The sequence below is a fragment of the Muntiacus reevesi genome, chromosome 20 (assembly GCF_963930625.1).
Source record: "Muntiacus reevesi chromosome 20, mMunRee1.1, whole genome shotgun sequence".
In the NCBI taxonomy this organism is placed as follows: Eukaryota; Metazoa; Chordata; class Mammalia; order Artiodactyla; family Cervidae; genus Muntiacus; species Muntiacus reevesi.
Window position 1 is genome coordinate 27,651,218 of NC_089268.1, and position 6,319 is coordinate 27,657,536.

General features: G+C 39.1%; 1 non-coding gene across 1 annotated transcript; it reads left to right on the forward strand.

The window, feature by feature from the left end:
- The first annotated feature begins 316 nt into the window (after positions 1-316).
- On the forward strand, positions 317-423 carry LOC136151965 (U6 spliceosomal RNA). Its single transcript, XR_010660127.1, has one exon. It is a non-coding gene; the product is annotated as a U6 spliceosomal RNA (small nuclear RNA).
- Positions 424-6,319: the final 5,896 nt, after the last annotated feature.

Consider the following 6,319-nt stretch of genomic DNA (forward strand, 5'->3'; position numbering starts at 1 on the left):
TTCCCAATCCATGGATCGAACCAATATTTCCTTCTTGGCAGGTGGATTGTTTACCACTGAGTCTTGCTTCAACTGTTACTTGTATTATTGCCTTTATCTCACCCTTCAAACATTATTTTTCTCAACTCCAAGATATGCATATTTTACAAGATTTTTTCACTTCAATCTTATCTTTACAACTAAGGGCTCCATCTTCATTAGCTATTCAATTATCCCCCAGTATAGCTATTTGATTTTCCTATTGCTGTAATGTATGCAGACATTCCTATTGACTCATGTAAATTTTATCAATAATATTTCTCTAAAGTATTGTCTTGTGCTTGCTTCGGCAGCACATATATTAAAATTGGAATGATACAGAGAAGATTAGCATGGCCCCTGCGCAAGGATGACACGCAAATTCGTCAGGTGTTCCATACTTTTTACTGGAAGAATAAGACTGAAATCCAGAGACAAGAGGCTTAAGCCCAAAACCTGAGAACACCAGAGAACTCCTGACTACAGGGAACATTAATAAGAGATCATCCAAAAGCCTCCATACCTACACTGAAGCCAACCACCACCCAAGAGCCAATAAGTTCTGGAGCAAGACATACCAAGCAAATTCTCCAGCAACACAGGAACATAGCCCTCAGCGTCAATATACAGGCTGCCCAAAGTCACACCAAACCCATACCCCTACTGGACACTCCATTGCACTCCAGAGAAGAAATCCAGCTCCATCCACCAGAACACCGACACAAGCTTCCCTAACCAGGAGACCTCGACAACCCAATCGTCCAAACCCACCCATCGGGAGAAACCTCCACAATAAAAAGGAACCACAAACCTCCAGAACACAGAAAGGCCACTCCAAACACAGCAGTCTAAGCAAGATGAAAAGGCAGAGAAATACCCAACAGGTAAAGGAACATGAAAAATGCCCACCAAGCCAAACAAAAGAGGAGGAGATAGGGAATCTGCCTGAAAAGGTATTTAGAATAATGATAATAAAAATGATCCAAAATCTTGAAAACAAAATAGAGTTACAGATAAATAGACTGGAGACAAGGATTAGGAAGATGCAAGAAATGTTTAACAAGGACCTAGAAGAAATAAAAAAGAGTCAATATATAATGAATAATGCAATAAATGAGATAAAAAACACTCTGGAGGGAACCAACAGTAGAATAATGGAGGCAGAAGATAGGATAAGTGAGATGGAAGATAAAATGGTGGAAATAAATGAAGCAGAGAGGAAAAATGAAAAAAGAATCAAAAGAAATGAGGACAACCTCAGGGACCTCTAGGACAATGTGAAAAGCCCCAACATTCGAATCATAGGAGTCCCAGAAGAAGAAGACAAAAAGAAAGGCCATGAGAAAATACTCGAGGAGATAATAACTGAAAACTTCCCTAAAATGGGGAAGGAAATAGTCTCACAAGTCCAAGAAACCCAGAGAGTCCCAAACAGGATAAACCCAAGGCAAAACACACCAAGACACATATTAATCAAATTAACAAAGATCAAACACAAAGAACAAATATTAAAAGCAGCAAGGGAGAAGCAACATATAACACACAAGGGAATTCCCATAAGGATAATAGCTGATCTTTCCATAGAAACTCTTCAGGCCAGAATGGAATGAAAAAGAAGAAACTACAACCCAGACTACTATACCCAGCAAGGATCTCATTCAGATATGAAGGAGAATTCAAAAGCTTTACAGACAAGCAAAAGATGAGAGAATTCAGCACTGCCAAACAAGCTCTCCAACAGATGCTAAAGGATCTTCTCTAGACAGGAAACACAGAAAGGGTGTATAAACTCAACTCCAAAACAATAAAGTAAATGGCAACAGGATCATACTTATCAATAATTACTTTAAATGTAAATGGATTGATTGCCCCAACCGAAAGACAAAGACTGGCTGAATGGATACAAAAACAAGATCCATATATACGTTGTCTACAAGAGACTCACCTCAAAATAAGGGACACATACAGACTGAAAGTGAAGGGCTTGAAAAAAATATTTCATGCAAACAGTGACCAAAAGAAAGCAGGAGTCGCAATACTCATATCAGATAAAATAGACTTTAAATTAAAGGCTGTGAAAATAGACAAAGAAGGACACTACATAATGATCAAAGGATCAAGCCAAGAAGATATAACAATTATAAATATATATGCACCCGACATAGGAGCACCGTAATATGTACGGCAAACGCTAACGAGTATAAAAGAGGAAATTAATACTAACACAATAATAGTGGGAGACTTTAATACCCCACTCACACCTACAGACAGATCAACTAAACAGAAACTTAACAAGGAAACACAAATGAAACAATGGTCCAGCTAGACCTAATTGATATCTCTAGGACATTTCACCCAAAAACAATCAATTTCACCTTTTTCTCAAGAGCACATGAAATCTTCTCCAGAATAGATCACATCATGGGCCATAAATCTAGCCTTGGTAAGTTCAAAAAAATTGAAATCATTCCAGTCATCTTTTCCAACCACAAGGCACTAAGATTAGATCTCAATTACAGGGGAAAAAAACTATTAAAAATTTCAACACATGGAGGCTAAACAACACTCTTATGAATAACCAACAAGTCACAGAAGAAATCAAAATATGCATAGAAATGAATGAAAATGAAAACACAACATCCCAAAACCTATGGGACACTGTAAAAGCAGTGCTAAGGGGAAGGTTCATAGCAATACAGGCTTACCTCAAGAAACAAGAAAAAAGTCAAATAAATAACCTAACTCTACACCTAAAGCAACTAGAGAAGAAAGAAATGAAGAACCCTAGGGTTAGGAGAAAGAAAGAAATCTTAAAAATTAGGGCAGAAATAAATGCAAAACAAACAAAAGAGACCATAGGCAAAATCAACAAAGCTAAAAACGTGTTTTTTGAAAAGGTAAATAAAATTGACAAACCGTTAGCCAGACTCATCAAGAAACAAAGATAGAAGAACCAAATCAACAAAATTAGAAATGAAAATGGACATATCAAACAGACAACACTGAAATACAAAGGATCATAAGAGACTACTACCAGCAGCTCTATGCCAATAAAATGGACAACTTGGAAGAAATAGACAAATTCTTAGAAAAGTATAACTTTCCAAAAGTGAACCAGGAAGAAATAGAAGATATTAGCAGACCCATCACAAGCACGGAAATCGAAACTGTAATCAGAAATCTTCCAGCAAACAAAAGCCCAGGACCAGATGGCTTCACAGCTGAATTCTACCAAAAATTTAGAGAAGAGCTAACACCTATCTTACGCAAATTCTTCCAGAAAATTGCAGAAGGGAAACTTCCAAAGTCATTCTATGAGGCCACCATCACCCTAATACCAAAACCAGACAAAGATGCCACAAAAAAAAGAAAACTACAGGCCAATATCACTGATGAACACAGATGCAAAAATCCTTAACAAAATACTAGCAAACAGAATCCAACAACATATTTAAAAGATCATAAATCGTGACCAAGTGGGCTTTATCCCAGAAATGCAAGGATTCTTTAATATCCACAGATCGATCAATGTAATACACCACATTAACAAATTGAAAAACAAAAACCACATGATTATCTCAATATATGCAGGAAAAGCCTTTGAAAAAATTCAACATCCATTTATGATTAAAAAAAAAAAACAAACCTTGAGAAAGCAGGAATAGAAGGAACATCAGTCAGTTTAGTTCAGTTCAGTCGCTCAGTCGTGTCCAATTCTTTGCAATCCCATGAATCACAGCACACAGGCCTCCCTGTCCATCATCAACTGCCAGAGTTTACTCAAACCCATGTCCATTGAGTCAGTGATGCCATCCAGCCATCTCATCCTCTGTCATCCCCTTCTCCTCCTGCCGCCAATCCGTCCCAGCATCAGGGTCTTTTTCAGTGAGTCAACTCTTCGCATGAGTTGGCCAAAGTACTGGAGTTTCAGGTTCAGCATCAGTCCTTCCAATGAACATCCAGGACTGATCTCCTTTAGGATGGATCGGTTGGATCTCCTTGCAGTGCAAGGGACTCTCAAGAGTCTTCTCCAACACAACAGTTCAAAAGCATCAATTTTTTGGCACTCAGCTTTCTTCACAGTCCAACTCTCACATCCATACATGACCACTGGAAAAACCATAGCCTTGACCAGATGGACCTTTGTTGGCAAAGTAATGTCTCTGCTTTTTAATATGCTATCTAGGTTGGTCATCCTTCCAAGGAGTAAGTGTATTTTAATTTCAGGGTTGCAGTCACCATCTGCAGTGATTTTGGAGTCCAAAAAATTAAAGTCTGCCACTGTTTCCATTGTTTCCCCATCTATTTCCCATGAAGTGATGGGCAGAAGCCATGATCTTAGTTTTCTGAATGCTGAGATTTAAGCCAACTTTTTCGCTCTCCACTTTCACTTTCATCAAGGGGCTTTTCAGTTCCCCTTCACTTTCTGCCATAAGGGTGATGTCATCTGCATATGTGAGGTTATTGATATTTCTCCCAGAAATCTAGATTCCAGCTTGTGTTTCATCCAGCCCAGCATTTCTCATGATGTACTCTGCATATAAGTTAAATAAGCAGGGTGACAATATACAGCCTTGACATACTCCTTTTCCTATTGGGAACCAGTTTGTTGTTCCATGTCTGTTGGTCCTTTAATGGACCGGAACCTGGTGGTCTGGAGTCAACGATAAGAAAGTAAGAGAGAGAAAGAGGCTAATATCCCCTGGTTTACGGGGAAAGCAATAGAGTCCCATTCTTAGGGCTCGTGCCACTGCACGTAGGCACCAGGCATCCTCTGGAGTGGGTGAAGGCACAGTGTGCCTTCTCCAGAGAGTCTTAGAAGCCCGGGCAAGAAAGTGAGCTCAGTGGGCCTCCGCGCTCCAAGGAATTAGCCAGAAATAGAGAGAGAGAGAAAGACAGGAAGAATAGAAAGAAAGAAAGACATGGGGACCAAAGCTCTGATGGAGCAAAGGTGTTTTAATCAACATGGCATGGGCATATATACTGTCTTACAAGGTGGTTATTCTCAGCAATGACAAAGATTAAAATTGCAGACTTACAAAGCATAAGATGATCCCTATCAAAGAGAGAGTTGCAAAAAATCACCTATCACCATTTGGCTTATAATAAGGAAGAGGGTACTTATCACTGAAATGAGAAATGCCTGGATTCCTCAGCCCCGGGAAAGGCGTGCCTCTCCTCTTAATTCCTGAATATTCAGGAATCAATAAGGGCCAAAGGTTTCCTGACAGATCCAAAACAGCACACAGGAAGCCTTTTGTTTAATGCTTCCTGACATATGTCTAGTTCTAACTGTTGCTTCCTGACCTGCATACAGGTTTCTCAAGAGACAAGTCAGGTGGTCTGGTATTCCCATCTCTTTCAGAATTTTCCACAGTTTACTGTGATCCACACAGTCGAAGGCTTTGGCGTAGTCAATAAAGCAGAATTAGATGTTTTTCTGGAACTCTCTTGCTTTTTTGATGATCCAGCGGATGTTGGCAATTTGATCTCTGGTTCCTCTGCCTTTTCTACAACCAGTTTGAACACCTAAAAATTCACAATTCACATATTGCTGAAGCCTGGCTTGGAGAATTTTGAGCATTACTTTGCTAGTGTGTGAGATGAGGGCAATTGTGTGGTAGTTTGAGCATTTGGGGGATTGCCTTTCCTAGGGATTAGAATGAAAACTGACCTTTTCCAGTCCTGTGCCCACTCTTGAGTTTTCCAAATTTGCTGGCATATTGAGTGCAGCAGTTTCACAGCACCATCTTTCATGATTTGAAATAGCTCAACTGGAATTTCACCACTTCCACTAGCTTTGTTCATAGTGATGCTTTCTAAGGTGTACTTGACTTCACATTCCTTGCTGTCTGGCTCTAGGTGAGTGATCACACCTCAACATAATAAAAGCTATATATGATAAACCCACAGCAAACGTTATCCTCAATGGTGAAAAATTGAAAGCATTTCCCTTAAAATCAGGAACAAGACAAGTGTACCCACTCTCACCAATACTATTCAACATAGTTTTGAAAGTGTTTGCCACAGCAATCAGAGCAGAAAAAAGACATAAAAGGAATCCAGATAGGAAAAGAAGTAAAACTCTCACTATTTGCAGATGACATGATCCTCCACATAGAAAACCCTAAAGACAATACCAGAAAATTACTAGAGCTAATCAATGAATATAGTAAAGGTGCAGGATATAAAATTAACACACAGAAATCCCTTGCATTCCTGTACACTAACAATGAGAAAACAAAAAGAGAAATTAAGGAAACAATACCGTTCACCATTGCAACAAAAATAATAGAATACT